Source organism: Ailuropoda melanoleuca, chromosome 7, assembly GCF_002007445.2.
Source record: "Ailuropoda melanoleuca isolate Jingjing chromosome 7, ASM200744v2, whole genome shotgun sequence".
NCBI lineage: Eukaryota > Metazoa > Chordata > Mammalia > Carnivora > Ursidae > Ailuropoda > Ailuropoda melanoleuca.
The window spans coordinates 21,760,409-21,770,684 of record NC_048224.1 but is presented as its reverse complement, the minus strand read 5'-3'; the positions used below and the strand labels follow the sequence as shown (position 1 = coordinate 21,770,684).

Below are 10,276 nucleotides of genomic sequence, written 5' to 3'. Positions count from 1 at the left end.
GGCCACCGGTCTCCTGTTATATTCACACAGGCTAAGGACCCTCGGACTCTAGTTTTGTGAATTGACGCTTTGGTTGGCCCATAATGCTCTTCCCACAGATGCTCACATATTTAACACTCTTGCTGCTTCCATGTCTGCACAAATCCTATTTTCTCAGTAAGGTCTGTTCTTTTTTTTTTTTTTTTAAGATTTTATTTATTTATTTGACAGAGATAGAGACAGCCAGCGAGAGAAGGAACACAAGCAGGGGGAGTGGGAGAGGAAGAAGCAGGCTCATAGCGGAGGAGCCTGATGTGGGGCTCGATCCCATAATGCTGGGATCACTCCCTGAGCCGAAGTCAGACGCTTAACCATTGTGCCACCCAGGCGCCCCAGTAAGGTCTGTTCTAACTACGAGATTTAATAGAGAGAACTTCATCGTTTGTTAATCTCCACAAATGCCATGCTGCTTAACTTCTTTCCTAGTTATCTTAAATTGTTAATGAACTAAATGATGCATTTATATATTATGTTTTGTCTCTCTTTTCTTAATGTACTGTAATCTCCATGGTGAGAATCCCAGAGTCTAGAACATTCTTTAGTAAAGCTCCTGTTTCTCTGCAGCTTTCTCCAGCTTTGGGTGGCTGCCACTGCTGGCCTCTGGCTTCCTGTGGGCTGGAGGGTAAGGCAGTAGGGGCAGTGGCCCCAGCACCCTACGCTTTGCATCCCAATGCCCCCAGCTACCTGCCCATTCACCCGCCTGCTCTACCGAGCCTGCAGCTTCTCTCTTCATCATCCTGCCACTGCTGTGGCCCAGTGAGGAGTCCTGATGTAGGCCATCATGTGTGTGGTGGTGGGAGACAGAGCTTGGAAAACTTGCCTACTCATCAGTTACATAACCACTGCATTTCCTGGGGAATATGTCCCCACTGTCTTTGACAGCTCTTCTGTCAAAGTTATGATAGATGGGAAACCGGTGAATCTGGATTTACGGGATACAGCTGGACAAGAAGATTATGACCAATTTCGTCCCTTATCCTATCTGCATACAGATGTATTTTTAATTTGCTTATCTCTTGTGTGTCCTGCATCATTTGAAAATGTTCGAGCAAAGTGGTACCTTGAAGTGTGACCCCACTGTTCGAACACCCCCATCATCCTGGTGCGGAATAAAAGTGATCTCATGGACCACAGAGACGCGACTGAGAAAACCAAAGGAGAAGAGGCTGACTCCCACCACCTACCCACAGGTTCTGGCCGTGGCTAAGGAAATTGGTGCTGTCAAAACTGCAGCGCTCCCCACCCAGCAAGGCTTCAAGAGAGTGTTTGATGTAGCTCTCCCAGTGGTTCTCTGCCCTCCTCCAGTCAAGATGAGGAAGAGAAAACGCCTGCTGTCGTGAATGTCTGGGCCCCTCTACTGGCCTGTCCTCCTCAGAATCTTTGTACGCTTTGCTCAAAAATGGTGAAACCCTCCACTCAGTGCCAAGTTTTTGTTACAGATTAGTTTTTCATAAAACCATTTGGAACCAATCAGTAATAAGTAGGTTTTATTTGTGTTAAGGGTAAAACTTCAAACTTTCATATTAAATTAAAATTTAGTCCTAAAATGGCAAGCTTTCTTAAAGCATTATTTTTCTAAAGCCCCTGTTATTGCTCAGGTTATTGTGCTGAGAACACTAAGCACTAAACCATTAAAGACCTTTGTATTTAAGAAGAGCCCGCAGCTTTCCACGTTTGGCAAAGCAGATGTCTCTTAACTAGCCTCTGATGTAAAAGCAGCACAGCCTCGGAAATATTGCCATCCAACCCTGCATAATTTATCAACACTTGCCCATTCCCAAACACTGTGCTGAATGTCTTAAGGGAATGAGTGTAATGACTCAACTCTTTGAATCAATCTTTTTGATTCTGTAGTAAAATTAAACAACAACAAACTTAGCATATTCACTTTTGCTGAGATTTGGAATAGACCTCTTACTCCCCTGTCCCTCTGATGAAGGATCTGCTCTAGCCATGGGCTGATGGGTGGGCTGCGTGCAGCACCTGTCATGATCAAAGAAGGAAGACAGTATTTTGACAAAATGTAGAGGTTAATTTACACTACACTGTACACATCATAATTAAGCTGAGTAAAAGTGTCACGGATAAAATTTTAAAAGGTTAATCTCTGTCAAATGCAGTAAATGATGAAGAAAGGTTGGTATTATCACTAAGTGTTTTAAGCTTTTCCTTTTTCTTAGACCTACCATCCCTCCTGAAATTGGGCATTTAATTCATCTTTGAAGTGGTCATTCACATAGTGGCTAACTTAGTGCTTTTCTTATAGAACCCCTTCTTAATGAACCCCTCCTTGTATTATAAAATCTTTCTGATAATACATTAGAATTTTTTTTTGGTAGATTAGTAAAGGTGCATTCCTTTTTTCCTTTATGCAAAGCTAATAAGCACTTTCCTTAGTTTTCTAGTAACTAGGTATAAAAATCATGTGTTGTAGCTTTACAGTTTTTGAAATATTTTAAATATTCCTGAACAATGAACTTTCTTAATATCACTGTCTTGCCAGATCACTAGCACCAACCTTGAATAATTCTGACCCTTCTCTTTGCTTCACCCCCCTGGATACATGTTGCTCTGCCTAACCATGTTCCTTTGGGTCTATGAGGTTCTATAAGTCTGTGCTCTGTTCTAATGAAGTTCTGTACTACTTATCCACTGGCAAGAATACAAGGTTGGACCTTGCAACCCCTAGAGCAAATTTTTTTTAAATTGACAGTTGCCTAATTGTCGAGTGGTTTTACATTATCTTATCCTAATGCAATTAACAGTATGTTTTGCATGTATGACTTAATAAATCCTTGAATCATAAAAAAATTGCTAAGGAGAATGAACTAAATAAAATTGTGAAGAGAGATCCATGGATTGTAGTGAAATTAAATAATATCTAAGGATAAAAAAATCTACAAAGCTTCCTGATAGAGAAAAGTTTTGTATAAAAAATGGAATCATTTTGTCCCCAGATTTGTCTTCAGCAATATGAGTCTTTAGGAGACATTTGATCAATGCTGTCAAGGTTCTGAGTCAAAATACATTTGAATTTAGATTTGCATGCTTATCCAGACAGTATTCATATATGAGTGCAGAATAAAGGTGTTTGAAAGGTTCATAGGCTGAGGAAAATTTTTCTCTCACCAAACCTTTCTAAAATAAATATTAGTCAAAGGTATACATTACCAAAGTAAACTGAAATATAAGAATGATCATAATTGTGATTCAGACAACAGCAAGTCAGAACTAGAATGCAACGAAAAGCAAAGCAAAACAGAGAAGGAAGCAATGACCCTCCACAGCAATCGGCTCAATTCAGCATGTGAAAGAGGTGATTGTATGATAAAACGAATGAAAAAACTTAATGTTATGATTAAAAATATATGTAAATGTTGTCAATGGAAAGGCATTTAAAAATCTCTGAGAGATAAACAAGCTCTATAGAAAATATTGAAAATGTGGAGCAAAATCATGACACAATTTTGAGCTTTCACAGGTATTTTAAAAAAGCACACCCATCTGCTCTTCATACCTGCACTGGTCTCTTTCAGATTTCATAAATACAGTCTTATGAAATTATACACTATTTTCAATGATATAATCACATTACCCTGTTCAGTAGGAAGGTGTAAATTCTCATAATATTGGGGATGCTATTTATACTGTCTATAATTTCTATAATCAGCATTTATACAAGCACACTAAACATACTTATAGATGAGATAGTCCATTTTCTAAATTAAAGCATTCTGAAATGGGTGTATCTGTCTTTTATACCTGAGTGGTGGAGAGGGAGATATAGTCTCGTGTGCAGATGATGATGTTTTCGTTCTTCTATAGTAGTGAGGAGTCAACATGTTTGTTTAAAGATAATTACTCAGAATGGACGTATTTACATACTTAAGGGAACCATTAGAACTAAAATATAACACGAAATGGGGAATGGAGAAACAGATTTTTTTAAAGATTTATTTTATTTATTTTAGAGAGAGAGGGAGAGAGGATAAGCAACGTGGGGGCAGAGGGATAAGGAGAGGGAAAGAATCTCCAAGCAGATTCCATGTTTAGTGTGGAGCCTGATAGGGCGCCTTAATCCATGACCCTGAGATCATGACCTGAGCCGAAACCAAGAGTTGACACCCAACCAACTGAGCCATCCACGTGCCCCAACACTTGTGTTTATACCAGCATTATTTATAATAGCCAAGATATGGAAGCAGCCCAAGTGTCCATTAATTGATGAATAGATAAGGAAGATGTAGTGTGTGTGTATATATATATATATATACATATATATATATGATGCAATATTACTCATCCATAAAAAAGAATAAAATCTGACATTTGCAACAACATGGATGGAGTCAGAAAGTATAATGCCAGTTGAAATAAGTCATTCGGAGAAAGACAAATACCATATAATTTCACTTATATGTGGAATTTAAGAAACAAATGAGAAAAGGGGGGGAGACAAAGCAAGAAACAGACTCTTAATTATAGAGAACAATCTGATGATTTTTTTCAAGATTTTATTTATTTTTTAGAGAGAGAGAGAGAGAGAGAGCGCACGCACAAGCAGGGAGAGCAGCAGGCAGAGCAGGCAGAGGGAGAAGCAGATTCCCCGCTGAGCAAGGAGCCCTATGCAGACTCAATCCCAGGACCCTGGGACCATGATCTGAGCCTAAGGCAGACGCTTAACTGACTGAGCCACCCAGGCTTTCCAGAGAACAACCTGATGATTACCTGAAGGAAGGTGGGTGGGTGGATGGGTGAAATAGGTGATGGGGATTACACGGGGGCACTTATGGTGACAAGCACCTGGTGATATATGGAAGTGTTGAATCACTATATTGTACATGGGAAACTAATATAACACTGTAGGTTAACTGGAATCAAAATAAAAACTTACAAAAGTTGTTTAATATCATTAGTCATCAGAGAAATGAACATTAAAACCACAATAAAATAGCATATCTATTCCAAAGGCCAAAATTAAAAAGATTGGCTATATCAAATGTCAATGAGACTATAGAGATAGGGACTCATACACTGTTGTGTGAATGTAAAATAGACAAACAGTTTGAGAAGTAGTTTGTCTATTTATTTGTTTTTTTAATTAAACACACACCTACCATATATGAAACCATTCCACTGCTAGTAGAAATGAAGACATGAAAGCATATGTCCATTAACTGGCTTATACATGAATGTGCATAGCAGTTTTCTTTGTAACAGCCCAAACTGGAAGCAATCCATATATCCAATGACAGATGAATATGCTGTCACAAATACACAGTGGTGTATGTATATATAATGACATAATACTCAGAATTAAAAATAGAAATGTTAAATCATGTAGCAACATGGCTAAATCTTAATTTTGCTGAGTGATTGAAGGCAGTCAAAAAGCATACATACTGTATGATTCCATTTATATGGCCATGTAAACTCATGTACAATGACTGAAGGTGGGTTTGTGGTTGCCTAAGGATGGGGTGAGGATGGGCAGGAGGAGGGATAGAAGGGGATTAAGAGGGAATAGAAAGGGATTATTGCTATGTTAAAGATACTGATTCTGTATATTCTGCTTTCTGATTCAAATAATAAAACATTTTGCTAATATCCTTTATATAGAATATTGCCACCTTTGCATATACCTGTAATTAGCCCTCATCTTATACTAACTGGACATCTTAAGTTAATTATCATTGTGCTTTGGATCTAGTCTCAGTCTTCCAGAAACCTACATTGTTTTAAAATGTCCCGTAAATACCTCATGTTTTCTTTCTAGGTCCTGTTTTTCATGTCCCTTTCCACCCTTGTCAGTGTCTGCACTGAGCAAGTTGCCTAGGAAATCCCATTATCTTTAAAATGGGAAAACAAAATTGGCTGAGGGAGACAAGCCAGGGCTTGATTCCAGGACCCTGAGATCATGACCTCAGCTGAAATCAAAAGTCACAAGAGCCACCCAGTCACCCCATGGAGAAGCAGGTTTATCTGGTGATATAACCTCACTGAACAGCTCACTTTCAATACAGAGTTAATAGAATGCACCTAAGTTTTATGACTTCGGGACAAGAGTCACAAATATAAAATGTAAAGTTTTGATGATAATTACCAGAAAAGCTAAAAAGAGAAATGGTTAACAGTTAAAATGAAATATATGTTTAGCATCTGAAAAAAAATGTTAATTTGTTCATTTCTAGTTTGTGGCGTTTCAGATAATTTCATTGATTTTTTTAAAAAACTTTGTGAATTTCTATGTTTTTGCACTTTATAGCCAGGAAAAAATGATAAAATTACTAAACTTAAGTGTGTTCAGTCTTATAGAAATTATATTTTCAGGTCTCAAAATTATAGGATTTTCTAAAAAATTACTCCCTCAAATTTTATAATCTATTCTCAATTGTCTGGCTTGATCTGTGATGGTATTAAAAGAATACAAAAATCAGGTACTGGTGGAAACAGGTTTATCAACAATAATTATAATTCATTGTCTCAAGGGTGGAAGCAATAGTATATATGCATTTTGTAGATGCCAAAGAAAGAGAAAAATCTAATGCTGAAAAGCAATTATTGTGACCAGGGTCAATGAAGAGTAGCTTCACTAAGCATGTGACAATTTACTTGTGTTTGAAAAAAAGGAAGGAATTTCATTATCTGAGGAAGGGAAGAAGAATACTCAGAAAGCATGTTGCATGAATTTAAATCACAATTCACAGCTTAGGGGGATGGATATCTGTTAATTACTAGGTTACTAAGGTAATTTTTCCCTTATATTGAAAATTGAGTATTATTCACTTTTTTAATTCAGATTTAATTGCCTGCTGGAAAGAAATCTAGGTCATGTGCCTTAGCCAGAAACTACAGGAAGACCCCATTGAGTTACTACTGCACATCTAAATGAGTAGACTACAGGCTAAAATGGTATATATATTAGACAAATAAAAAAAAAAATCTGTCCTTACCAACTGTTGATATTAAGGAAGTAGACTCTTATACACTGCTGGTGGAATTGTAAAACCATACTGCTGCTAATGTTGGCTAATTGAAAGTGATAAAAAATATATATAGGAATAAAAAAAAGAAAACAGACTTTAAAAATATTAGACCACATTCTTAAATATTTGCTTCGTGAAAATGCATGCAATTCACTTTTGCCTAATAATCATGAATGGGGAATTGATGTATTTCTGTGCTGTTTATAGTGTTTTATATTTTAGTCATACACAAATCATTTATGCTTCTGCATGTTAAAATTTATACATAAATGGTTACCCGTTCCACAGCTTAGTTTGTGTAAAAGATCTCCTATGTATGGCAATATTTATTTAAAAATCCTCAATAATCTGAAAATACTATTTGAATAGTATACTTTATCAAGAATCAAAACAATTAAAATATTCTAGCATCTGGCCAAATGTAAACAATGAGTGACCTCAGATTTCAAAAGTAACAATTATTGAGTGATCTTAAAAACCCTCAGCCTGGAGCGAATGAATTAAAGATACCATAGCCAAGTGACTTCTTTAGTCTCAAAGGAATGGAAAGGGCTCTGCCCTCAATGTACCAGAGAACCCCATTCTAGAGAAACAAAAATTAGCATCCAACCCAGATGCGCCAACATTTGTTTGCCTATTTTTGGGGGAAGACTAAATGTTGAAGGAAAAATTACAATTAATAGAAAATTGTGCAAGATAAACATATATATCATATATATGTATGTGTCTATATGTATATATATATTTTATTTATAGCACGTACAGATTTTCTAATCAAATTGTTTCCACATGTACACAAAAAAACTCCTACATGAGCACAGGCTGTAAATTAGAAATTTTAAATGAATAAAGTAAGAATTGCTAAGATTTTCTATAAAATCTGAAACCAGAAAGATATTAAGCAATTGAAATATAATGTTCTAAAATCTCCATGTATCTTAGTTGAGAAAGAAGGGGATTTTACAAAGCAAAATATATGATTGTTAATAATTGTTGAGTCTGAAGCCTTGAGTAAAATTTGTGGTCTCCAAATAACATTTCCGATCCTCATCTTCCTTAAATATGGGAATAATGATATTAGCTTTTTGTTAAGATGGTGACAATAAAGAATAATATGTATTAAAATGTGTGGCATATTGCCCTGGCACATAGAAGACACTAGACATCACACAATAAATATCATCACTATCACTGATATAATAAGTAGTTGTAACAGTATAGTCACAGTTACATTTTCTTAGAATATTATAATAAAGAGTTTGACTCCGTTTTTGTGTTTAACCACTGATTTTTTTTTTTTTAAGTCTCTCCTTCCTTTTCCCTTTGGTACCACATTTAGACAGACTGATAAGAAAGTACTTGCATGTGTGTATCTTCTCCTTTGGCACTGATTGGAAATTTAAACCTCTCATGCACGGAAACTTGTCCCTAGTCCTTTTCCAAACTTTTCGCAAACTACTCATTCCCTGTAGTTTGCCGAAGTGAGACCAAACCTCCTTATACCTGACCAGCTCTCACTAGCCATCCCTCTTGTGAATAGTAAACTTTCCATCAAATATTGTTGATGTGTGGAATGTCATCAATTTTGATAGTGAACCTAATTTCAAGTGTCAGTCCATTCTGCTTCCATGGGGTGACCAAAAAAAGGCTTGGCATAGTGAGGAGGATCATATTGGCATGCTCTAAGCTATGGCCATCATTCCTTTGACATCTTTTTTTCTGTGGCTCTCGGTTTGCTCTGCACATATGTGTGAGATAGCTCTGTTGCTTGCTAACAAACATTCATTTTGAGTTGTGCTGCATTTGAGCAAAATTTTTCTGACTTAAACTGAAAATTTTGATATTGGAGTTAAGACATGAGCATAGGACTTAGGCTCTCCTGAAAGTATCCCTGGGTCATGCATCTCAGCCCAGGCCTAGGTAGGTGTGACACCAAATGAACTGCCTGTCTAAGACTGATGCTAGGCTCTGGGAATGCATTCATACTCTGTGACTGATACGCTGTGTGTTTCAGCCAAATATTGGCCTCTGATCTACAGAATACTCCAGAAAAAGACTGTTATATCATGCACAGTATGTGAGCTCCCAGAAAATTCTTTACGGCATAACGAATAGAGACACTCAAAAGAAAAAAAAAAACAACAAAAAAAAGGGAAGTGAGACAGAGACAAAACTAAGGAGACAACGAGCTCTTGGCAGGCAACCCAGCTAAGACACTCCATTAATGGCAGGCTTCTGCAGATTCATTAGCCACTCGCACACGGAACATATATACATTCATCATTGCATTTGCCAAAAGAGAGTGGGCTGTTGCCCTGAGTAAGGTTCAGGGGCTTGCCGTGTCTTTTAAGATTCTTAGGCATCATATGGCCTAATAAGAGCTGCTTCATTTGTGATGTAGTTAAAAGGCAGCTCCTAACCTTGTCAACAGTAACCACTGCAAGTAGGCTCAACACAGTTGGGTCTCTTTGGCCTCCAGAGACAACATATTTCCCATTTACATACACTACCAAAATCCATTTATGTGGTCTCCCACAAATCATTGCACTTTATTCCGTGCTGCTTATACCAGAGGGCCCACAAGTCAGTACAGATGGCCACACTGCAGGCACATCCTTTAGTACCTCCTGGAGACTCCTTTATGGAGGAAACTCTTATGACTACCTGAGCTTCTTGGAGTCTCTGGACAACTCTTAAGGGCTGCACGTTACTTTGCATGAAAAAGGTTGCTTGATTTAATCCTGTATTACTTGATATTTGCATATCAAGTTACATGCCAGACCCTGTTAGAAACTAAGGCTTTCTTCATAGGACTTGAACCCTTGACAGTCTTCAGTTTACTACCTTGTGAGCTATGGTAACAGCACTCCACAAGGTCAACACAGCCACTGAGGCCTCTTTGCTGAAATGGAGATTGCACTTAGATGGTAGAGCCAAATCTGGGCCATACCAGAGGAGATGGCCTCTCCTGCTCTCAGCCCCTTGCTAGGTACCATTGTGCTAAAGGAGATCACCTCTCTTCTAGACTCCTTGGCTACTTGAGGAGCCCTGGGATCAACTGAGTGAAGAGTGAATGTGTTCATAATACTTCAGGAGAACAAGTACCACAATCGCACATTGTAGAGTTCATTAGAGAACTGCTGCTTTTCATCCCTAAACTAGAACGTCCTTGGTAAAGGATGGAACCCAATACTGGGCACAATAGGCCAAATTCCAGGCAGTCACATTGGCATTGGAGGATGTCCTGGCCA

At 37.7% G+C, this 10,276-nt stretch overlaps 1 pseudogene; it reads left to right on the top strand.

Moving 5' to 3' along the window:
• The first annotated feature begins 808 nt into the window (after window positions 1-808).
• On the top strand, window positions 809-1,379 carry LOC100464699 (annotated as a pseudogene).
• The last annotated feature ends 8,897 nt before the right edge of the window (window positions 1,380-10,276 follow it).